This window comes from Durio zibethinus, chromosome 12, assembly GCF_047325235.1.
Source record: "Durio zibethinus cultivar Kanyao isolate XHJ-2024 chromosome 12, ASM4732523v1, whole genome shotgun sequence".
NCBI lineage: Eukaryota > Viridiplantae > Streptophyta > Magnoliopsida > Malvales > Malvaceae > Durio > Durio zibethinus.
Window position 1 is genome coordinate 12,422,479 of NC_143173.1, and position 27,796 is coordinate 12,450,274.

At 30.0% G+C, this 27,796-nt stretch overlaps 1 pseudogene; it reads left to right on the plus strand.

The window, feature by feature from the left end:
• The first annotated feature begins 252 nt into the window (after positions 1–252).
• Positions 253–27,740, plus strand: LOC111297559 (uncharacterized; annotated as a pseudogene).
• The last annotated feature ends 56 nt before the right edge of the window (positions 27,741–27,796 follow it).

Consider the following 27,796-nt stretch of genomic DNA (forward strand, 5'->3'; position numbering starts at 1 on the left):
TCTTTGTCCGGAGTATGTTGTTGATTCAAGTAGCTGGTTTAGGGTGATAGAATGTGGCCAACTTGTTCAAATGATGGAATGCTGTTTTTTTACCAATATAGGGGCAGTAACAAAAGACAATTTCCAAATTCAGAAGCCTGACATTTATATTCAGGAGTTCTTTTACTTAAACATGATATTGAAGTGGAGTAAAGCTCCTGTTCACGTTGCTGCTGTCATAACCTGAGTTTATGCAGTCCGTTACTCTAGGAAATGGAGTTATCAATGTTCCCTGGACGCATCACATATGCTTACCAGTAAGCCATTTTATGGAGGATTGCTGCCTTTTAGTTTTAAGTGTAATTATTTGTGGTGAAAATTAGAAAATAGGGCATTGTTATTTTGTTTTAATTACCTTAAGATAATAATACCGTATTATTTGCGATATTGACACTTGCCATTAAGAATTAAAATATTACTACTACTATTACAATGATCAAGAATTAATATTAATATATGTTTATTAATATATTTAATATTTCAATGATTGTGATATATTTGTAAATAAACCCTAAACTCTATATAAAATGAAAAGAAGAAACCAAAAACATGAATCCAAAATAAAAATGAAAAAAATTATAGTAAGTATGGCTCACTTATGCCCAACCCCAAGTACATGCTTCCAACTAAAGGAGGGGCCGGCAGCAGCTTCTAGCCACTTGACTTTCAAAGTCAGAAAATTTGAACCAATTGTCGGCAGATACTGCAGGACAAAATCAGACTCCAAAACTTCTCACATATTGCACTCTAGTTCTTGTTGAAAAACCAAGCACTCTCAAATACAAGCCAATCTCATCAATTACAATATTGGTTCGGGTTGATGGAGCTATCGATCAAGCATTTCAAAAGTGTCCAGCTCTTTTTCCCTTGTTTATGTTGAAGTATAATTCTTCTCTCATACTTCAAACTGCAGGGCCTTAATTTGCTCGGTTTAGCAACCTCTATAGTTGGTAGAAATGACACAGATCAGCAAACTTTACCCGAGTTTAAAGCCAACTGGTGATCAGCTGAGGAGTATGCATTCCTGGAATAGTTCCCTCCACTTCCACCAATGATATGGTGTTACATGCGGTCGCAGACATTATAGAGTAACCAAACTGGAATTGCAATTACAGAAACTAGCGGGGTCTGTATCGCCTTACATTGGAAATTTGAGTTTTCTCAGAGTGTTGAATATTGCAGGCAACTGCTTCAACAACGAAATTCCTCAAGAAATTGGACGTTTAAGAAGATTGGAAATATTAGAATTCTCCAATAACTCCATCAATGGTGAACTTCCTTCCAATTTATCTGGTTCTTCTACGCTTACAATTGTTCATATGTTAGGCAACCAGCTAACCGGAGAAATACCGAGTTTGCTTTGTAATGCCTTAATCTCTCATCGGGATATTTTGAGTATCTACTATAATATATAAATAGAAGCTTAAACTCAAAATCTGTGAGACACTTTTTGTAGGATAAAACTATGAGACTTTCGGATCAAAATGGATACTATCTCGCAGGTTGGGTGTGAGTCTCCACAAATGATATTAGATACGTCTTCAGTTGGATGTGAGACTACTGCAAAATGGTGTATTAGCGGCAATTTTGTAGCGGCAGTTTTATAGCAGCCTTTCACTTACTAACGTCGTTAGCTTCCGTGTTTTTATAAAACTTTAGGCGTTTATTATCCTAACGTCACTAAATATTCAAATAACAGCGTTGTTACTTATGAACGCCACCCAAGACTTGATATTAGAAGCGTTTCTTAACTAAAACGCCTTGAATATTTTTTATTAAAAATTTTGGTGCATAGTTATGGTGTATTTTTGACAGAAAACACCTTCAATAATCACATCATAAAAAATTGTATAAGATTAATGAAGGCGTTGTCTACAAGAAACGCCTTTAATATTTGGACCAAAAATTTTCCTAGGCTTATTGAATTTATTTTCTTCATAAATACATTCAATATTAAGCTTATCAAATTGTTTAAATCGTATGGATATTTACCACAAGGTTGTTGGTTCGATTTGTCCTTTAGCCTTTTTTTGGGTTTAGGCACAGATTATTTGTTATTGATTATTTTAGATGTTTTCTTGATAAAAACGCTTTCACCAATTGCTTTAAAAAATGTTTCATAGAATACTTAAGGTATTTTTTGTGGAGAGATGCCCTTAATAATTGATAGAAAAAATATGAAGTCGATTCTTGAAGGCGTTTTTGGTTGAACTCGCATTCTATAATCCCATCAATAAACTTTTTTTTTTATTTTTAAAGGCGATTTTGTAAGAAACGCCTTCAATATTCTATAGACAAAACTTAGATGGGATGGTCGAAGGCATTTTTGGCTTGAAACACCTTTAATATTCCCAACAATAAATTTTAATGATCGAATTATTGAAGGTGGCTATATCCAAAAACCCCTTCATAAACATTTTGTTAGGGATTATTGAAGTCATTACCCGTAGGAAAATGCCCTTCATAATCCATTCGATTAATTTTCAGTTGGTATTATTGAAGGTGTTTTTTACCCAAAATACCTTTAATATTCCAAACAATAATTTTCTAGGGGGATTATTGAAGGCGATTTTGGTAAAAAACGCCTTCAATGTTTTTCTGTTAGGAGTGATTGAAGACGTTTTCTTACTAAAAACGCCTTCATTAATCGCATCAAAAAAACATAATTGATACTTTATATGTGAAGTTAGTTGTAAGTTTATGTCTAGAAAAACGTTTGCTGTCAGTTATATATTTATGCCTAGAAAATATTTGGTTTATATATCTGATACTATAAATTACGTTTTGGAATTTGCATAATGAACATTGTTGTATTTCAAAAAATTGACCACACATCCGAAATTAAAACTGATAACATTGCCATATTAATATGCTTTTCTAAAATAATCGTACTCAGTAATTTATTAAGTACACATAGTGTATTCATATTAAGTATAACAATAATATTAAACTAATACTCCCAATGTACAAACTTAAAGTTTCCATTTAACATGGCATGTTAAAAACATTATAACAATTTGTTCTATATATATTTACATTCAACCAACAATGTCTAACCTGAAGGTTTATCAATATTGATAAATGACAATACATAATCACACCATTCTTTATGAACTTCATCCAATTCTTCTTCCGTGAAGCTTTCTTTACCCCCCCACTAAAAAAAAATATCAAAAGTAAATGTCAAAAAATGAGAACATAATGTACCATTTTATTTTTTTGAATATATAACAAGTTTATGAAATTTATACTAACCTTGAATGGTGTGATCATAAAATCATGTAACATTATCTCCCACATAAAACGAAGGACATAATATCCATATTTAGTATTACTAGGTTGATGAGGTACCTAAAAATTAAATTGAGTGATTTATTTGTCTAAACAAATTTAACATTAAAAGAATAAATTTGACATTTACCGGTAATAACACCCATTTTGATTTTTTTGTCTTCTTATTGAATGCAAATATTACCCTAAATTGAAAAGAAAAAAATTAGTGGGAACATAAATAAAATTTCTTATGAATAAATAGAACATATATAATATAATAAAGTACTGTAATACCTCTTTATAAAAGTTTGAATATCGGGGTTAAACATCGCCATTGGATTAACTGAATTAAGAAAGTATGGCGTTAAGGATTCGGTGTCAATCACAATAAGCACCTAATGATGATTGCAAAATAATAACAATGATATACTCAGAATACACATCAGATCATAGAATAGAGCAAGTTGGAGTAATTAAGGTTAGAATATAGCTTACTGCACATTATACAGGAGCAAATAATAATCAGCCAATCTTTTCATGCATAGGATCGCATAATTAGCACGATACACGACTGTGCCACTCTACTCACTAATGAAGTTGGGGTCAATTAATCTAAATCTGTTTGCCAACTATCTCCCTTTCAGCTTTTTATATAGGAAGCTACACGATAACAATCAACACTGTTGGTTAGTATTACACCATAGTACTAACTTACTACATATTGAATGTGTATATTTGTATTTATAAGCTAACCTCATATAAGCAACGATTTCAGTAGCTGATAATTCATCCTTTTCATAAAATTCTTTCACCTCATCCATACCAATGAAAGAAAATGATTGTTTATGAAATAAGTCTTCCTCAGACTCAATGGATATAAAGTTTTCGCCAGTACAATTCTCCAGTGAATATTTTGTTAACTCATCCATGGAAGCTTATTTGATTTTGAGTCTGAACATCCTCCTACAGTATTTAATGAAATATAAGTATTAAAACCAAATCAATCAATATAATAAACAAATTAATATTCAAATTATAAACAATATCATACTTATTGGGTAGTAGCGAATGATGATATGGCTTCTTTACTTGTAACGGAAGCTTCTCGTACGGGGACATGCTATCAGGTCGAGGTACTGGCATAACCTGCTGCATTGCTACTAACATGGACTCCAAAGCAACAAGTTTTTATTGTTGGTCATTAAGGTATTGCTCCTGGTCATTAATTTGTTGCTGTTGTTGTTCAATTATTGCTTCATATTGTGCATTTCTCATTTGTGGGGTTTTTGGTTACTTTCCAAAATACGTTGATGGCAAGACAAATTTACCAACCCCACGAACTCGACCAGGCCTTTCTTTAGCACCTAATGCTAAAGATAAAGGATCTTTACCATACTGGGTTACCAGTTCATCAGATTTTACTTTGGCAACATAATCATCCTAAAAGACAATAATAAGTTGAGCTCTTAGAACAAATCTACACAAGCTAGTATACACCCATGCATACAATCACAATGCCAATCATACATTATATAAAAAAAGTAGTTATACATACAATCTTTTTTTCCATTTCCTCAATTGCTTCATCTACGAAGGATTCATCTTTCCATAGATATTTTTATTTCCAAACATCTCATTTAGAAAGTTTTGTGTTTGAGCTCACTGATTCCTATTAAATTACCATAATAAAAGAATCAAAATGTATGAAATAAATGTTCATAAATATTCATTAATGAGTATAAAACAAGTATGCGAATACATACAAGCTCATACTTTACATTTGTATATCCTTTTCTTGCTGTCCGATAGTGATATTGCTGTTTGTCCTGAATGTCCTGATGTTGTTCTTTGATTTTTTATAAAATTAAGAAATTACGTCAATCACATATGAAGATGAAAGGTTATATTGCATAAAGACTTATAAACTTGGACTAATTTAGTAATGGGTTTGCATATCAAGAAATCTTCTGAAAGTCGATAGTAAACAAAATTTATCTAATCTTCAACACTTATAACATCTGCATAGGCCATAGGTGGAACATCCAAAATATCACATTCACCAACTAGCGATAAAATATATTAGGTCGTCAATCTACTTTTAAAGTCTCTGAAAGCTTTCCCAGCAGATTATAACACAATCTTTTTACACTCAATTGGGATGTTGAACCATTCCTAAATAAGTTAACACAAATAGTATCAACACATTGAATTTCAATTAAATGGTCATATAATAAATTTTACGAAATAGTTGAATAAACATACGGTAACAGACTGGCATATCTCATCCTTTAGATCATAAAAAATTCATCACCAATCGATGTACGTAATTGAAATCCTCTGACGGACGATGGCTCCAATATGAGTAGCCATCTTAGCAGTTCTTTCCGACATAGGCTGCCCACTTTAATTAAAGTCAACATGAATTTTTATGTTAGTCATTTTAATTAGTTTGTTTGGGCCCCTTCCCTTTCTTTTTTGGCCTACACTTTTGTCTTTTGCATGTTCATTAGAAGAAGAATAATGTTGTTCGGAGTTCATATTACCTGTAATATGATCATAATTATACAAATTACACAATATGACCCTCTAAATTGATCATTATACTTAATTTAATACAACCAATACCATACTATGTACAAAAATAGCATTTAGCACACCATTCAGCAATGTACTCAACACACCCTTCAGCAAATCACTTAGAAACACCATTCAGCCCTCTAATTTCATTCAAACCCATTCAGTAAAATAATATCAGACAACAAGGTTTAGCAAACCATTCAGCATGAAATATTATTCAGACCCCCAATATCATACAATACCATTCGGTAATACAATATCAATCAACAAGGTTTAGCAAACCATAATATTTAATGCATACTACATAGAAATAGCATACTTGCAATATGAATAGAATCTTGGACGACTATGTTGATGGTGATGTTAACGAAAATATATAAACGTATATGTCAATATTAAGAAATAGAAAAAACAAAAATTCTCTATTGAATATTGTAAATAATACAGTTAACTAAAAAAAAAGACTTACTGGTTAAAACAAAGGTTCGTAGCGGTGATTTGTTGAAGGTCGATGACGATAAATGGGAGAAAAAAAGTAATGATCTGCTAGAAATGTGTTTAAGGGTTTGATTTGTTTGGTTGAATAATGTAGCTTTTAATCATTTTGTGTACCAATCCTCTGCAAATTCTTATGTTCAAGGCAAGGAAATTAATATAAAATTAATTATTAAAGGCATTTCCATGGAACAACGCCTTCGCTAATCACCTAAAAATTTTATTGGAGATTATTGAAGGTGGTTTTTACAAAAAAAAAAAAAGGTGCCTTTAATTATAAGTCTTTAAAATTGTCCAACCAACTTATTAAAGGCATATTTTATAAAAAAAAAACACCTTTTCTATTTCTTAATAATTATAAAAGGTGTTTTCAGTAAAAAATTACCTTCAATAATCATGGATTTCCAAAGTTTATAATAAATTATTAAAGGTGTTTTATAATAAAAGACATCTTTAATAATTTAAAAAATTTTTTTGGAAAATTATTGAAGGCATTGTTATCTGCAATCACCTTTAATAATTATATACAAACTTTGATAGGAATTATTAAAGGCATCTTTCTTGGATATACACCTTCAATAACAGTGTTAGAATTTGTGTGGCAGTATATAGAAGGTATTTTATAATAAAAGACGCCTTTAATAATTCTTAAAATATTTAGTGGAAAAATTTTGAAGGCGTCTGTTATTAACAAACGTTTTTAGTAATAGATTACTAAGTTTAAAGGTATATTGAAGGCACCTTTTTTAATAAACGTCTTCCATTACCATTGTAGTATTTTGAAGGTGTTTCATAATAAAAGACGCTTTTAATAATCCGAAAAAAATTTTTTAGAGAAATTATTAAAAGCGTTGTTATCTGCAAATGCCTTTAGTAATTATCTATAAACTATGATAAGAATTATTAAAGGCATCTTTCTTAGATATAGGCTTTCAATAATAGTGTTAGAATTTGTGTGATGGTATATAACAGGCATTTTACAGTAGAAGACGCTTTTAATAATTCTTAAAATTTTTAGTGAAAAAATTTTGAAGGCGTCTGTTATTAACAAACACCTTCAGTAATGGATTACGAAGTTTAAAGGTATATTGAAAACATCTTTTTTAATAAACGCCTTCCATTACCATCGTGGTATATTGAAGGTGTGTCATAATAAAAGACACTTTTAACAATCTGAAAAAAACTTTTTAGAGAAATTATTGAAGGTGTTGTTACCTACAATCGCCTTCAGTAATTATCTAAAAACTGTGATAGGAATTATTAAAAGTATCTTTCTTGGATATACACCTTCAATAACACTATTAGAATTTGTGTGACAGTATATAAAAGGTATTTTACAGTAGAAGATGCCTTTAATAATTTTTAAAATTTTTAGTGAAAAAATTTTGAAAGCGTCTGTTATTAACAAATGCCTTTAGTAATGGATTACTAAGTTTAAAGGTATATTGAAGGTGTCTTTTTAATAAACGCCTTCCATTACAATCATGGTATATTGAAGATGAGTCATAATAAAAGACGCCTTTAATAATTCAAAAATTTTAAAAAAAAAAATTATTGAAGGCTTTGTTACCTGCAATCGCATTCGGTAATTATCTACAAACTATGATAAAAATTATTAAAGGTGTCTTTCTTGGATATACACCTTCAATAATAGTGTTAGAATTTGTGTGATGATTTATAAATGGTATTTTATAGTAGAAGAAGCCTTTAATAATTCTCAAAATTTTTAGTGAAAAAATTTTGAAGGCGTCTGTTATTAATAAATACCTTCAGTAATGGATTACTAAGTTTAAAGGTATATTGAATGTGCCTTTTCGAATAAACGCCTTCTATAACCATCGTAGTATATTAAAGGCGTGTCATAATAAAAGACGCCTTTAATAATCCAAAAAAAGTTTTTTAGGAAAATTATTAAAGGTGTTGTTTTCTGCAACCGCCTTCACAATTATATACAAACTGTGATAGGAATTATTAAAGGCATCTTTTTTGGATATACGCCTTCAATAACCGTGTTAAAATTTATGTGACGATATGTTCAAAGTGCTTTTATTATATTCAAAAAATATTTAGAAGGAAATTATTGTTGGCATTTTTTGTTAGTAAATGCCTTCTATAATCCTGTCCAACAAAAATCTTTCCAAACTTAGCACATCCAATCACCAACTTCAAGCTTCATCTTCATTATTATACTATTTCTCTTTCCAGATCAAGTACAATTTACTTTCCCTTCCTTCCGCTTTTAGTATTCAAGCATTGTCTTTTAGATCCTTATTTCAACTATTCATAACTTATTAACTTTAGCTTTTACTTCATTCAACTATTCCGTCAGCTTTTGCAATTTACGATTTTTTTTTTGGTAAAAAAAATTTTCTACAAAACCCACCTTATTTCACCTTATGTCAACCTCAACTACAAATACTCTTGGGTATTGTTTACATTAGCAGTAGAGTTTTAACAATCATAATATTTGGTAGCTGATAAATTACTTCATAAAAAGAAGTTCTCATTTTGTGTAAGTATTGGTCTTGTTATTATCTTTTGTTTAAAACATAGTAAACTACGTAATTGTACATGTTCATTTTCATATTATTTGGTCTGATAATGTAGTAACTAATAAATGGGTAAGAGTTGGATGCAAAAGTTAAGATTAAGTCAAGAGTATAGAGATAGGGTGGAAAATTTTTTTAATTTTGCATTTGAGATTACAAGTGAAGATAATATGATATTATGCCCATGTGTGAAATGTGTTAATATCAAGTGGCAAATGCATCAAGTTGTTTATGAACATTTAATTTGTATTGGATTTCTATCGGGATATGTTAATTAGTACTTTCATAGAAAGTCTATACCATCAAGGTCTTCCATTACAATTTTTTCAATATCAAAAGCTCTTCATCACTAACATGATCCCTTTATAGCAGATAACATTGAAGGCATGTTGCGAGATGCTTTTAACATTCATAACCAAAATTTTCATAATCTTTCTCCCCAAAATGAAAGATTTAATCAGTCCAATGTTGAAATGCATGAATTTGGTGAGCTTGGGATAGGTGTATGTGACCAACAACCTAGAGGAGAAGCATCAAAGTTTTATAGGTTGCTTAAGGAGATGAATGAAGAACTTTTTGAGGGATCAAAGCATTCAAGGTTGTCTTTCTGTGTTTGTCTTTTTCATTTGAAATGTTTATGTAGATGGACAAAAAGCTCTATGACTTTATTATTACAGTTTATAAAAGAAATGTTTTTTTTTTACAAAAATCCCTAAATCTTGTAAGGAATTAAAGAAGATGATCAAGGATTTAGGTCTCGGATATGAGAAAATTCATAGTTGTCCCAATGATTGCATGTTATATTGGGGGGATAAAAAAATCAAGAATCTTATCATTTGTATGGTATTTCTCGTTGGGTTGACAAAAATCTTGATGAAAAGTTGAATGATGATGGTGATGAGGTATGTGTAAAAAGGAAGCCTGTTAAGGTTTTATGCTATTTTTCATTAATACCATTAATACCAAGACTTCAACCACTCTACATGTTTTCCAAAACTATAGATTCAATGAGGTGGAATCATGAGAAGCGGACGGATGATGGATTGTTGAGTTATCCTGTAGATTTTTTAACATGGAAGTCATTTCATTTTAGGTTTTCAAACTTTATATCTGATCCTCAAAATTTTATGCTTGGACTGGCATATGATGGATTCAACCTATTTCAAATGATGAGTACTTCTTATAGTACTTGGCTAATTGTATTGATTCTTTACAATTTGTCACCATAGATTGCTATGAAGCAATAGTCATTTATATTATCTATGATAATTCCTGAGGAAAAAGGTCTGAGTAATAATATAGACATCTATTTACAACCTTTTATTAAAGAGTTAAAGCAATTATGGGAAGGAGTTAAGACCTATGATGCATCAAAAGTAGAGAACTTCAATATGCATGCTGCTTTGTTATAGACTATCAACGATTTTTCTACTTATGTGAATTTATCTGATTGGAGTACAAAAGGTCATTATGCTTATCTATGTTGTGCTGCATAGACATGTTTGACGTGATTACGTAATGTTATGAAGTTCTATTATATGGGATATCATTGATGGTTAGATGATAATCATCAATTTAGATTTAAAAATATCTTTTTGATGAAACTAAAGAGTTGAGGAGATCGCCTTTACCCATTAGTAGGTCTACTATCTTGTCAAAGTTAAAAGATATCAATTTCACAAATGAAAAAATGACTCCATAAAAAAAAAAGAGTGAGGGACATGTTTGAAGGTATTTGGCCTCATATTAAGCAAGTTGGTGATAGTCATACACAAGTTGGTGATCTTAATGTTCAAAGTGATGAAGAGGACGATGAAGTAGATGATCCCAATGAGTTTGAGTTGTGAAAAAAAAAGTATATTTTTTTAAGTTGCTTTATTAGAAATATAATTTATTACGCCATAACCTTGATTTGATGCACATAGAGAAAAATATTTGTGAAAATTTTATCGAGACAATTCTCAATGTGAATAAAAGATCCAATGATGACTTAAAGAGTTAGCTTGACCTAGTTGATGTTAGGATTCACCCAGACTTTCATTCGATATTACTTCTTAATGGCAATATTGATTGACTGCTACTTGTTTTGAGATTTCTAAAGCTAAAAAAGATGTGTTTTACAAGGTTTTAAAAAATTGTCAAAGTTTCAAATGGCTATGCGTCAAATGTATCAAGATGTGTGAATATGAAGAAGTGAAAACTTTCTTCATTGAAGTCACATGATTATCACATCTTGATGCAAAACTAAATTTTAATTGCTTTACGTTCATCAATGTCAAAGCAAGTGACTTTTATGGTAATTAAATTGAGTAACATATTTAAATCTCTATGTCAAAAATGTATAAATATGGAAAAGCTTGACAAAGTTCAAGATCGAGCCGCGATTACTTTATGCCATTTAGAAAAGATCTTCCCTCCAAACTTCTTCACTATTATGATGCATCTAATTATCCACCGTCCATATGAAGTAAAGGTTAGTAGACTGGTTTGTTATCGATGGATGTATCCTATTGAAAGGTATTATTTGTTAATAGATTGATTACGTTTTTATTGATTATCAAGCCAATATACTTAAAATAATATATGACTAATGTTTTATGCTATAAGTTTTTAAGGAGGTTAAAGTCTTATTGTCGTAACAAACACTATTTGGAAGGTTTTATTGTAGAATGATATTTAGCAAAAGAGTGTATGACATTTTGTTCTTATTATTTGGAAGATATTGAAATGAGATTTAATAGACTTTCAAGAAATATTGGTATGCAGCATACAGACGCAGCCTACAATTATCTTTTTCAAAGTTTTGGACAATCTACAGGCAAAGCTGAATTGGTGGAGTTAGATGATAAATCTTGGGCATAAGTACATCGATATGTTCTTTTTCATCATGACTCAATTGAATCATTTCACACTAAGTTGTTTAGCAAGAAAATTATTCATTACATTAGGCATAATTTATTGTGTTTTTTTTTATTATTAATACTTTATCATGATACTTTATAGTGAGTATAGAAATAATTTGAGAGATCCTACACATTATAGATGATCCAAACCTTGAGAGTTTAATAAGTTGTTCACTGAAAACTTTCATGAATGGTTAAGAGCAACTATAAGTAATTTCATACTTCCTAATATTTTTTATCTACATAGATGCCTAAGGTAAAATAACATTAATAACATATATATATTTATTCCACATTTATAGGTTTGGAGTGGAAGGCTTGTTAGTGAAAAGGTGAAGTGTCTTTCACAAGGTCTGAATCAGATTGTGAAACAAAACAAAGGTTTCATCATCAATGGATTTAGATTTCATACAAAATCCTGTGAGAGATTTAGAAGTACACAAAATTCAAAAGTTGTTGTAACTTCATCAATTACTAGCTATGCTAGTGCTAGGGACACAAACCCTTTAGAAGGAAATGTTGACTATTATGGCATGATTAATAACATCATTGAGTTAGATTATTATGGCAAGTGAAAAGTTGTCTTATTACAGTGTGATTGGACTGATGTGGATAGTGCAAAGGGTCTCAAGAAAGATCAGTACAGATTTATACTTGTGAATTTTTCTTGATTAATTTACACTAGACAACAACTCATCGATGAGCCTTATTTATTTTCATTTCAAGTCAAACAAGTATTTTACTCTGAAGATCCAAAAGAATTAGGTTGGTTTGTTATTATTTGAGACACACCTAGAGACTTATTTGATATGGGGTTAGATACCAAAGATGATGTTAAACATGGAATTGATTGTTATCCTTTTGCTGAATAAAACTTGGATGAGAATATCTCCAGTACCTATGCTCAGTGGGTCCATAAAGATGTTACTGAAGATATTTACGAACATGATTCCGTGACCTATAATTTGTAATTCGAGTATTTAAGATATAATGTAGTAAATAATAATATGTAAATAATGTCACATTCACTATTGTATAATTATTGTCTTCTAAATCATACATTATATTTTGATTTAATTAAATAGATATGCTTTTTATATATCGTACGTTTTGATTTCTTAAATTGAAAATGTCTTTATATATCTTTTGAACTAACATTTTTTCTATATTCACTTTTATGATGTAAGTAAGTTACAATGCAGAGAAATAGGTTTAAAGGAAAACATATCAGAAATATTAGTTTAAAACTGTCTGTGGCACCTGTAGATATTAGCTATGGACTAAATCCTTTAAAGGCAAATAAACGTACTGTCGGATCTAACTCTGTTACTTCTAACCCTTCAACTGATATTGGATCTGGCAATACGAGAGGTCCAGGTTTAGATAGTACCCCATCAATTAATTATACTTTAAATTTGAATACAAGTATGATATACTCCAATTTTAGAATTCGGGTATAATGATAAAAGTATTATGATTTTACAAATATATTTTATATTTGTTGCAATTGATAACAATGGTCAATAGAGGACCAAAGGCCGGACAACTTTGAAGGAATTGTTTGCACTACCTCCTAATGAGTGTATTATAGTGTATGCAAACTTTGATAGGCAACAAATTGGTGAAGAGGCTTAACTATTGATTGGATTTCTAGGCATGCTAGCCCATAATGGAATGAAATAGCCTATTCATTATAAAACATGGCATAATATTCCAGAAGAAGTTAAGGTCGATGCGTTAAATTTTATTGAGGTATTAGTATAATTAATTAGATATATTCAAATTTTTTTATTTTACATTTTATTTACTTATTCAAACTTTTTCTTATTGTATTATTACAATTAAGATTTGTACTTGAAATACCAACTTCATTTGTGCTTAAGTCATTAGGAAAGAAATGGAAAGATTATAAGCATAGTTTGAAGAATAAGTATTTTGATCGAAATACTACTGTAGAGGCGATGATGCAAAATCTACCCCGTAATGTAATTAGGTGGCAATATGAACAACTGGTTAGATTTTAGTTCTAAAGAAAAAGAAAGGTACTAGTTTATAACTTTGTATAATAGAATGAAATGATGAAAGTGTTTGATGGTTTCAGTTGGTAATATTTGTATTTATGTCATATACGCAATTATTTTTTATGACAGGGAAGAGAACAAATTGAGATTAGTAGCAGAAAGCAATAGAAATACAGCCACACAAATGGATCAAAAAGTTTTGCAAGAAAGCAAAAAGAAATCGTAAGTTTATGATAATTAACTTATTCCAATGAATGAACTTTTTTTTTACCGTTAAAAGGTAAATATGAAAATTAATATTTATTATTTTGTTTTAATAGATTTGATTGTTTCAATACATGATATTAAACTTATCGAAAGTTTTGAACTTAGTTACACAGATGATATATATGAAAAGTTACTGTTTACGTATATTTATGCCTTTATTATCTGGTTGTTGTTATTGTTATATTTTAACAATTTTGATAGCTTCAATACTTGATATTAAGCTTGTCCGATTGATTGAACTTGGTTTCTATGGTTGATATTGGAGAAAAAGTTATCAGTTATGTCTGTTTGGAAATATTTTTGCATATAAAAGGCAAATGTACAAATAAATTTTGGATGCCTTTCAACATATTGAATGGCTTTAATCTTTTATATTAAACCGAGAAAAAATAATTGAATTTGGTTTCCATGATCGATATGTGTGAAAGCCCAAAATGCTTTTATTCTTTGTGTATGTTTAAGACTATTATGTTGTTACAAGGCCAAAATATAAATAAAAGAGATTAAAATTATTCAAAATTTTAATACTTGATTGACAAGATTGATATGCATAAATAAGTTGCGGTTGATATGTACCTATTAAATAACATATGTTTTTGTATAGAAGAATGAGATGATCAGTACAATTGGATGTGTGAAACTTTTTCGCGTAACACACATAAAAAAAGATAGATCTTGCATGAATATCAAAACACAAGAAATTGTGGTAATTTGTATCATCTATTTTAACATAAAGTAAATATTAACTCTTTTTAACATATAATCAATTAATCATTAAACATGACAGTTGTATATGACAAATTCACAAAAGAAAGTGAAAGAAAAAATGGCTACTGAAATTGAAGTAGCATCTGAAGATTCTCTCAACATACAAGAAATGAAAAATCGGATATTCATAGAAGTTGTTGGAAAAGAAAGGCATGGATGGGTTTGAGGCCTTGGATTGGTTCCAACATCATATGCCTACTATGGACATAACTCTTCGTAATTTACACTCTCAGCAAATCAATCTTTGCCAGACATTTCAATATTAAGAGGGGAGTTACAAACTATGCAACAACATTTTTATCAAATGGAGGTAGAAAGAGAACATGAGCGTGCTAAAATTGAAGAAAAATGTGCTAGAATAGAGCTAGAGCATGCAAAATTTTAGCAGTTGCATGATCGATTAGATCATCTTATGAATTTTGTGCAACAATAATTTTTAGGAAATGATCTTGGTGCTCTATCAACTTAGGTATTATACTTAGTAAATATTAAAATTTTTAAATAAAAAATAAGCATACAATGAAGTGTTAAAAATTGTATGGTATTATTCAGTAGGTTGTTGAGCATGCTAGTGACCAAAGTGAAAAATTTTCTTCATCAATTGGCAGCCAGCAAAATGTATGTAGTCATCCATTTCATACATTTAAATTTTTTATTTGGCTAATGTATTTACAAAATTTGAATGTTATTATACTAATTATTAAACTTTGTATTAATTAGATGTATATTTAAATGTGAATGAAGTTAATGTTAATTTTAGTTTCTAAATTTAAGCTCTTTACTAAAAATAAAATTTATTTTAAGAAATTAAAACAATATATTTTTACATAATGGTGACGTTTGCATTGGGCAATGTCGTTAAATGAATAATTTAGTGGCCTTTGTAGCATAAAACACTACTATAAGTAACGGCGCTTTTTTCAACGAACGTCGCTAGTTAGGTGGCATTTTTTTATAAAAACACCACTAAAGCAATGATGTTTTTCTCATAACAACGCCACTAAATTAGCGGCGCTTAAAAGATACAAATGTTGCAAATATTGAGACATTTTCAAATTCAAACGCCTCTAAAGTAGTGACATTTTCTATTACAAACGCCGTCAAATGGAATGGTGTTTTTCTTATAAAAATGCCATTGAAATAGCAACAACTAAAAGATACAAATGCCGCTAATATTGAGCCATTTTCATATTCAAACGTCTAGCAGCGTCTCAAATATATAAATGCCGCTAAAATGATGGCATTTTAGATATAAACACTGCTAATATTGAGACATTTTTTAAAAAATGCCGCTATTTACCACGACACATGTATAGGTGGCACTCTGCGTACATTTTTTCACAAATGTCGTAACCTTATAGTAGCATTAATAAATGCCACTAAACGGTAAAAAAAAAAGTCGCTAAAAACCAAAACGCCTATAGTGTGAGTTATATGCTACACTGTGGGGCCACCTTTAGAATTCTGTGAGAGTAAAGTGCTTGATGGAAGCTATCTCTAGAATCCTAACATCTGGTATGATATTGTGATCTCTATATACTTCATATTAGGCTTCCCTAACATTTGATGTGATTTGATGGATCTATATATGCTTTTGTGTCAGGCTTGACGAGTATAATATATAAGTAGGTAAGATAAAACCGTAAGACCTTCAAGTTAAAACATACAATATCTCACAGACTAAATGTGAATCTTTACAAATAACAAAATAACAAAATCATCTCTGATGACCCAAGCTTGGTTTCTTGTCAAAACTAAAATTTTTAAGTTTTTCAACAACAGTTTAATAAGGAGTATCCCACATTCCGTGGGGAACTTATCGTCTCTGGAGACACTTGCTTTGGCTATGAATGGACTAAATGGTGTTATACCTGAATCTCATGGGCAATTGACAAATCTTTCATTTTTTTATTTCTATAACAGTAAATGCAATTTCTGGAATTGTTCCTGTCTCAATTTCCAATCTTTCTAAGATAGCAGATTTTGAAATTGGTGAAAACAAAACTCAAGGTACTCTTCCTTCTGACCTAGGAATCACTATGCCATATATTAAATTCTTTTTCGTTGGGCAAAACCAAATCACGGGACAATTCCTTGTTTCAACATCCAATGCCTCAAATCTCGTCATTCTTGAAGTTTCATCAAAACCAACTTAATGGAAACTTGCCTTCATTTGAAAAGTTGGATAAACTATCAATATTTGTCATAGACAACAATCATTTTGGAAATGGGGGAGCAAGTGACTTGAACTTTCTTTGTTCTTTAACCAATACTACAAAACCAGAATATATAAAGATAAGCTAAAATAATTTTAGTGGGGTATTACCTGAGTGCATTAGTTATTTGTCTATCACTATTTCATCTTTAGTAATACAAGATAACAAAATATAGGGAAGAATACTAGCTGGGATTGGAAATCTCATCATCTTAGAGGTACTAGATGTATCACGTAATCTGCTATCAAGTTCCATTCCCCCTACTGTTGGGAGGCTTCAGAAGCTAAAGATATTTTATGATAATAGAAATTATTTTCTCTCTTAGGGTTATTCCCTCTTCTATTGGAAATTTGACAATGTTAATTCAACTTGATCTAAATTATAACAATCTTTAAGGCAACATTATTTCAAGTCTTGGTAAGTGTGAAAATTTGGAAGGGTTGGGTCTTTCTCATAAAAATCTTACTGGATCAATACCCCTTGAGGTAATTGGACTCTCATCTTTGTCCATTTTTATAGACTTATCATCCAACTATTTAATTGGTGTGCTTCCTGTTGAAGTAGGAAATCTAAAAAATCTAGGTAGTTTGTTTGTTTCTCAAAACAGGTTATCTGGTTTGATTCCAAACAATCTTGGTAGCTGTGTAAGATTGGAGAAGTTGTTCTTAACTGGCAATTTGATCGAAGGGCCCATTCCTTCATCTTTAGGTTCATTGAGAGGTCTTATGGAATTAGACTTATCTAACAATAATCTTTTCGGTGAAGTCCCAGAAATTTCTTTCAAGCTTTGGGTCATTATAGTATTTAAATATATCTTTCAATGATTTTGAGGGTATGATACCAATTAAAGGTGTTACGCCCCGAAACTGAGACATAACACGGTCATATTATCTTAAAGTAAAAAATCAAAGTAATATGAAGCTTTCTTTCTTCATCATTCTAAAATTTTTCAAAAAAAATAATCTGTTCAAGAAAATTTGTAACTTTAATTCAACTAATAAGAAATCTTCATATTCTCAAATGCAAACTAATAAAAATATTAAACCATTTCATAAGAGCTTACTAGCTAACAATGTCTCTAATATTTGAGTAATCTTTCCAATCTGTTCTTCTAGCTTCTCACATAACTAAGCAAACTTATTACTTACTTATTTGTAAAGAAAAAGTATAAAAAGGATAAGCAAATCATAGCTCAGTAAGTATAGGCTCACACATCTTACTAGATCAAGCATCGTTTTCATACATATCATATAGATCATTTAAAGCATTAGTCAAACCATAATGTCAAAACATTTCAAAGATCATTGTTCTGTCAAACATTTTGTAAATTCATAAATTAATGTCAAAACATATCAATTCATAAACCATTGCAAAATATGCTACAATTCAAATATTGTAATCAAACCAAATCATGGATCAATCATTAAAAATCATCACAAATCATTATAAATAATTAGTTCTTCATTAGCTATGGTCACTGTTATAACCCATGATATTGGCCGTATAGACAATTTTATCCTCATGATCATTGCTAACTATTATAACCCGTTAGCTAGGGCCTAATGTTAACTACCATAATCCATTAGCCATGGTCAAAGAATTAGTTTTGGTATCGATGATCCCACTTTCCAGGGATGTAAAAACGTAGCTATCATAAAATCATTTCTTAAACATAAATTATTTTCTCATTTCATTCATAAACATGATCCATCATTTACATAACAAAAACACAAAATAATCATATGCTTGCTCCTATTTTCATATATTGAAAATAATGAAATAAAATATTTACTCATTTAGAAACATACATATATATATATATATAGGTTCAAAAATAAACAAAATGGTTGAGATTTTAGTTACCTCCTTTTGATTCCACCAATTAGTTTTTTTCCCAAAATACTTAATGGCCTATTCAAGATAACAGAAATTAATCAACCCATTTTGAGATCAATTATACAAAAAACAATTAAGTTAAACAAGGGTTAACTCAACTAATTAATACTAATAACCTAAGTTCTTTTCATTAAAATAGCCATATCTTAAGATATCAAACTCAGAATTAAGATCTTTTTACTGTGTTAGAAACTAGACTTGATAAGCTTTCTAACTATATATGGTCCATCTTGTGATTCTTTGTAGATTAATTAGAATAATTTTTGCAATCCACATCATATGCTATTGTTAGATAGTATGTATACCTTCTAATAAAAATTACACATTTTATTAATAGTAAACTCCAAATTCAATTCTGCTTGTTTTGTTAGAAAGTAGACTCAATAAGTTTTCTAAACATATATGTCTTTGTCTATAATTCCTGGTATAACATCTAAGAGGAGTTTCATAATTCTTTCCTGTTGCTGTTACTAGGCAGCTTGCACATCCTTAAGTAAAAATTAAACTACTCTTCATAAAAAAACTTGGATTCTGTTTATTTTATTGGAAAGTAAATTCAGAAAGCTTTCCAATAGTATATAATAATCATGGCAATATTATATTTCTTAATATAGAATATTATTTTAATCCACCACTGTAAACACCAGGGTTCATAAAAAACACAAGTTTTCCTTTCTAATTCCATCAAATTTCTGTTTCTTATTTTTACAGCAATAAAATCATATTATTAAACTTTCTCAACACTTTATTAGACCTTGATTAAAGTCTAAATAATTTGCCCAAACCAATCTTGAAGAGAGATAATGGATTTCCTAAAATTTTATGGTTTCTCAATTATAAGTTAAACCTCAAGACTTAATAATCAACACTATTTCTCCAAAATATAAGGAAATTATTTACTCACCTCTAAAAGACAACTCTCTTTGTAGATTTTGTTCTTACCTTTCACTTGAAATCCTTCGACTTCTCTGTTCTGTATGAGAAAGAAAGGAGAAATAAACCTTTATTTTCTTTGGATCAATTACCGACTGAAAATAGCAGTACAAGTTAACCCTATTGAAAGTCGGGTTATTTATTGATAAGTCTTTTACCTTTTTAACTTTTATTAAAAACTCATTTCACTTATAAAATGTTAAAATATATATATATATTTTTGCTAGTATTACTGAAGGAGTCTTTAAGAATGCAACTGCAACATTCATTGAGGGAAAAAGTAAGCTTTGTGGTGGCATCCCCGAGTTACATTTGTCCAAATGTAACTCGAAAACATCCATCAAAATATCAAACACTTCTCTTAAATTAAAAGTTCTGATTGCTTTTGTAATTTTAGGAGTGATTTTGGTATTCTTATATCTTTTTATTTTGTGATTCAAAAAGAAGAAAGAGAAATCAAAAGCAACTTGTGTAAAAAATTCTCTCTTACAATTATCATACCCAAGCATCTTAAAGGCTATTAATAGATTCTCCTTGCAAAATTTGGTTGGTTCAAGTAGCTTTGATTTTATATATAAAGGAATTCTTGAGGAGAGTGGACTAGTTATTGCTATTAATGGTGCTTAATCTTCTTACCCATGGAGCTTTCAATAGCTTTTTAGCTAAATGTGAGGCCTTAAAGAACATTAGACATCAGAATCTTGTCAAGGTATTAAAAGCAATTTTAGGTGTTGACTATCAACACAATGATTTATGAGTTCATGATAAACGGAAGCTTGAAGGATTGGCTACATCCATCTATTGGCATGAATGAACATGAGATGATAAAAAACCTGAATTTTTTCTAAAGAGTAAATGTGGCAGTAGATGTTGCTTATGCACTAGAGTATCTGCACCATCATTGCAATACACCAATTATTCATTGTGACCTCAAGCCAAGCAATATTCTACTTGATGAGGAAATGGTTGGCCATATCAGTGATTATGGTGTAGCGAAAATCCTTTCTACAAATAGGCTTATGTATTTGACTACTCAGTTAAGCTCCCTTGGATTGAGAAGAACTATTGGTTATTTTCCACAGTTAAGTAAATTTTATTGATTTCTTTCTTTTTAATACTTTTCTTTTAGCATAAAATAATTCAAAAGCGAAACTTATAATTTGGAAGTAGTTTTTAGTTAACGAAAAATGACTACATTACTTCAAATTAGAATGTAATTCAGCATATTTGAAGCATGGATGTCAGAGGCAGATTGTCACACCCAAACTGAGGCATAACAAATGTTGCAAACCTGTAAGATGTGATCCTATAGATATGTAAGGCTAGAAACATAATAAAACTTATAAATATAAATGAGACAAACATGACCAAAAATGAAAAGTTCATAACATTTAGTATCTTTTAACATGAAAACGAAATACTTAAAAATTCATAAATCTTGAAATATCTAGTTATAGTTATAAACAACTATTTATAAAAGTTTGTACCTCTAAGCATCTAACAAAATACTAAAGGTCCTATAATAGCAACTAAAGTTTCAGACATCACTCCCCGAGATTCCTATGAGCATAATCAAAATTACAACCTATAAAAAAAAATTAAAGAAAAGAATGAGTACAATCACTCAGCAAGCAACCGACATCCCTTCAGTTGGATTAAGTATGACACAATATTTAGGCCAAAACGTTAATTAAATGAATCAAAAATATTTTTGAGTAATCTTGTATTCACAAATATATTCTCAAAAGCATATTCTCATATCACATAATAGAATCAAATATCATAAAATTATAAATTTTATTAGTCTCCAGTAATATACTACGATTGCACTTAACCCATGTGGTATAGTTCAGAATCAAAATTTTTCCTTTAGTGTAATTGGACAAACGTATATCAGAAGCAATCCAGTAAATGCATAGAACAATCATAATTAACTCGTTAAGGCATTGGGATAGAACAAAGACCATAGAAACCATTTTGGTGCAAGGGGATAGAAGTATATCTTCAATGGCATGATGAACAAAAACCACTATTTTCAACCAGTAGCACAGTTTAAAATTGATATTGATATCACAAAATACATGTCGACATGGCCAATAATTAATCCCCACTGGCAAGGTCAAAACATAATCATACTAGGAGACAAAACCAAAATATATTTTCAGATTACTTAATATAGACAAAATCGATATTCATATACCTTCTCAAAAACATAATCCACACAAAGTAATTTCCATAACTACTCCAAAGCAAATTTTCATATTTTGACAATCAATGGGCATATAAATATATATTGATATGAAATCATATTCGAAAATCAAAATAATACCAAATCATATTCCAAACTCATAACAAGGAGATCATATATATATTTTGCATGTTTAACCCGATTTACAAAACAAATGGACAAAACAATATATATCATATATTTCAACTCATGATAATCAATACATAACCTCATACTACTATATTTCTTCTTTACAAACAACATTGGAGCTCTCCACAAAGACACATTGGGTCTAATGAAACCCTTATCAAGAAGCCCTTGTAATTGCTCTTTCAACTTTTTCAACTTAACGAGAGCCATTCTATAAGAAGTCTTGGAAATAGGACCAGTACTCGAAACCAAATCAATGCGATCCAAAAAGATCATAAGGAAAAACATCTAAAAATTCCCTCACAATAGGAATGTTCTCTAATGCCAACTCTTTTATTCTAGTATCAATCACAATTGTTAGATACCCCTTACAATCACTTTTGATTAATCGTTTAGCTTGTAAGGCAGAAATAACTCGTAAAGGAACATATCACCACTACCATGAAAACTAAAAAGTGGTTCTTTAGAAATTTCAAAATCTACCTGCTTTTCTCGACAATCAACCTTAGCATAATAAATAGACAATCAATCCATTCCCAAGATCACATTAAAATTATGCATGCCTAAAACATGTAGATTAGCAAATAATTCTCCACCCTCAATTTTTACTAAACATATTTTACAAATTCGATTAGATAAAAGTTGACCCCTAACAAGAATGTCTACACATAAATTATATTCTAAAGGCACACTACACATGGTAAGCTTTTGCACGAAAATAAATGAAATAATAGAATGCGAGGCACTAGTATCAACTAAGACATGAGCATAAACCAAGGCAACCAGTAAAATACCTGAGACAATAGGGTTTGATGCTTTCATATCCTATTGAGTTAAGGCATAAGCATGACCTTGAGCATAAGGTCTCCCTTTTTTCAATGGTCCAATAGAAAGTGCTTGTACAGTCTGAGCAACTTGATTTAGAGGCATCTTCTAGACTACAGACGGTTCAAGGGATCAAAAGTTTTAAAGTTTTTATATTGATTGTGACTCTTAAGGATTCAAAGAGCAATTAACAATACAATGGCCTTGGTGGCCACATCTAAAGCATGCACCGTTAATATGCCTACACTTAGCAACTCAATGTCTACTTTCGCAAACTAAACATTTAGGCCTTAGTTGGTACATCTTGCCATGGTAGGATTGAGTTTCCCATAAAGGAAATTTACCTGTAGAGGTAAAAAAAGCTCAAAACCTTTTAATGGCTTGAAATTTAGAAGGACCACTAAAAGCCCTTATACTATCAAAATCTGAATCTCTGCCCCTTTTCTTTAGAAAATCTTCTCTCACCTCCTGAGTCTCTCTCTAAACCTAATTAAGGGACTTCACACTACCAACCATTTCATTATAACTAGTCAAGTGTAAAGGAGCAATGCCTCTTCGAATATGGGCATTCAGGCCATTTTCAAATCTTCTAGCTCCACTTTTATCATCAACAACAAGAGAAGTAGCAAACTTTGACAATCGATCAAACTCAGCCTTATAATCATCCATAGTTATGTTACTCTAAACCAGATTAAGAAATTCTCATTCCAATTGTAGTAGCTTACATCAAGGAAAATACTTCATATAAAAAGCAACCTAAAAGTTATTCTAAGTAAAGAATTTAGAATATCCCTTATGAGTGTGAGCTACACCCTTCCACCAATTATTGGCACTACCTTGTAGCAAGTAGGAGCTCCTAGGCATGCATAGCATCAAAAGCTTTCTCTATTTCTTCAATCCATAACTCAGCATCATCAAGGTTGGTAGAACCTTTAAAAACAAGTGATGTTATCTTTCTCAACTCACTAAAGCTTTTCGCTATATAGACTGGTCGCTAGTGTTGCCATTGATCCCTTACCAAATCGATAACCTTATCAATCAAACCCAAGACCCTACATCATACCCTGCCACAGCACTTTGTGATCTTAAAGTCTGATTAGCAGAAAGTCGATTATTATCAGCACCTTTTTGAGCATTTGGTGTAATAGTATCACCCTAATTTTGGTTTTGACTTTGTGAACTATGGTGTCTGTTTGGATGAGAACTTTTAAAGCTACTAGCCTTAGCATTAGCTGAGATTTCAGTAACATTAAGTTCACGATCATGATGAGGAGGCATGCTGATTTAATCATAATAGCAAAATATTACACAAATGCATTTTCATTAACCAAAATAAAGCAATCCTAACAAAAGAAGTAAGAATGAAGAAATGTCCCAAACTTAATTTTTTTACCCCACACTCATCATTCGTAAATGTGCTAAACCATTAAAATTATTGTTTGTGCAAAACTAAGATAAAAAAACCTAGGCTCTTATACCACTAAATCTGTCACATCCTAAACTGAGGCATAACAGATATCGTACACTTATAAGATATGATCCTATAGATATGCAAGGCCAAAAACATATAAAGACTTATAAATATAAATGAGATAAACATGACTGAAAATCAAAAGTTCATAACATTTAGTATCTTTTAACATGAAAAATGAAATATTTAAAAGTTCATAAATCCTAAAATATCTAGTTAAAGTCATAAACAACTAATAATAAAAGTTTGTACGTCTAAGTGTTTAACAAAATATGAAAGGACATCAACTAAAGTTTCAGACATCATTCCTTGAGATTCCCACGAGCATAATCAAAATCAAAACCTGTAAAAAAATATTAAAGAAAAGAATGAGTATAACCATTTAGTAAGCAATCGACATCCCCTCAGTTGGATTAAACATGCTACAAAATATTTTAACCAAAACATTAACTAAATGAATCAAAAATATTTTTGAGTAATCTTGTATTCATAAACATATTCTCAAAACTAGATTCTCATGTCATAGAATAGAATCAACTATCATAAAATTATAAATTTTATCAGTCTTCTGTAGCATACTATGACCACACTTAATTCCTATGGCATAGGTTAGAATCAGAATTTTCTCTGTAGTACAATGAGACAAACATATATCAAAAGCAACATGGTAGTTGAATTGAACAATCATAATTAACTCGTTAGGGCAATGGGATGAAACAAAGACCACAGAAACCCCTTTACTGTAATGAGATAGAAGTATATCATTGATGGCACAATGAATAAAAATCACTATTCTCAATCAATAGTACGATTCGAAACCGATATAGATATCACGAAATACATATCAACATAATCAATAATTAACCCCCATTGGCAGGGTTAGAACATAGTCATACTAGGAGACAACCAAAATATATTTTTAGATTACCTAATATAAACAAAATCAATATTCATATACCTTCTCAAAAACATAATCCATACAAAGTCATTTCTATAACTACTCCAAAGCAAATTTTCATATTCCAATAAGAGATTAGTATATAAATATACATTGATATGAAATCATATTCAAAAATCAAAATAATACCGAATCATATTCAAAACTTATAACAAGGAAATCATATATATATTTTACATGCTTAACCTGATTTACAAAACAAATGGACAAAAAAAATATATATTATATATTTCAACTCTAAACATGTTGAGACTAATTTTTTTAGGGATATAAAAATCAAAGGGACGTCAAGTCATATACTTGATGCGCTAAATCAAAACTTAAGCAGCAAATCACTCAATTCTCTTAGTATCCTAATAATTCAAGTAATATTCAAAAATTAGAATTTATCCTAATTACATAGATTTAATAAGGCAAACTTTCATCGAGTTATCCTAAGCAAATTGGTTGTGTGGCAACATTTTCGATAATTCCAAACTATTTGAAAGTATTTTTTTTTAGCATAGAAAACATATTTTCTTTTAATATAACAAAATGCCAAAAATTAAGTATAAAAATGAAATTAATAATTAAAACATAAAAAATTAGTAGCAATATAGATTTTTTAAAATATTTAATTTTAACATTTAATAGTAATTTTTTGTTGTTGTAAATATGAATATAACTTAATAGTCATTAAACAATATTAATAATATGGAATTAACATAACAAAAATATATTAAAATATGTAAAAATTCATTAAAAATAATATAACTAAAACTCATGTAATTTATAATGAAGTAAATCAAATATTGGCTGCAAACAATTTTTTTTAAAATAATTAAAAATGAAAATTTCACATTCTATGATCATTTGGCTTACTTTGAGCCACAAAAACTCAAACATCTTATAGTTTCTAATGACAAAAAGAGGCATAAATTTAAATGAGGGATATAATAATACAACCTAGAATCTTATTTCGGCAAAAATGATTTTCAGAAGCCTAAGTTTTGAAGGTCAAAACTTGACCATTTACCATAAACAGCCTAGATTTTTTGAGTTTTAGATTCATGAAGCCTACTTTGAGGCTTTGATTCTATTAGCTTATAAATCATCTAAACAAACCAATTATATCACTAGAAAGCTCACATTTCGTACTATCAAAAGCACACAAAATTTGACCAAATCGGCCATTGAAGTAGAGAGTTCTGGTGGCTCAAAGTTAGGCGTATGTAATTATCAAAAATGCAAAAAATCATAAACTTGAAAAACTAATTACTCAACTAAATGAAATGCCACATATACATTAGAAAGGTCTTGAAGGGACCTATTCATTTATGCCTACAATTTTGTCGAATTATCACTAGAAAGTCACCGAAATATTTGTAGAGATGAAAATATACAAATATCTAGTTTGCATGAAAATTCTAAAAGTTTTAAGTAAAATCTTACTTTAATTAGAGATTTTTAAAATCGATTTGCCCTTTTTCTTCCTCTCTTCTTCTTTTTGAGGGTTGGTTTCTCCCAAATCCCCATTTTTTTTTTGACAGAAAAATATCATCGAAAGTAAAACTACCGGTATATTAAAAAGGCATGTTAATAAAATATTTTTATTGTAAATAAAAGTTCTATTGGGTCAAGTTTTTAATTATGGCAAAACATGGGCTGAAAAATATAATTTTAAGAAAAGAATTTTTTTTCTAGAGACATAAATCATATAATATAATACTACCGCATGTTAATTTTATGGGTATTACACATATCTTTATTTTTTTCAAGGTATCTCTTCTACAATTATTGCTATATATAATTGTGGTGGGTTAATTGTAGAATATGACATGGGAGTGAGTTGTCAACAAAAGGTGATATGTATAGCTTTGGCATCCTCTTGCTAGAAATGTTTACGAGGAAAAGGCCAACCAATGAAATGTTCAAAGAAGGTTTCAACCTTCACAACTTTGTTGTGATAGCTTTGCCAGAACGAGTGATTAAGATTATAGATCCCATTTTTCTTTAAGAGAAAGTCAAACGAGAAAATGACAAACATCTTCGATGCTTGCATTCAATATTGAAATAGGAGTCATTTGTTCTGCTGAATCTCCAAGTGAATGGATGGACTAGAGTGATGTTGTTACCAAGCTTTGTTCTATTAAAGATAAGCTTCATCCAACTCGATTACATCACTTGGGCTGAACTTTGTATGCTGTTCATATTGGGAATAATGACTTAAACCCCATAAGAGATTTATT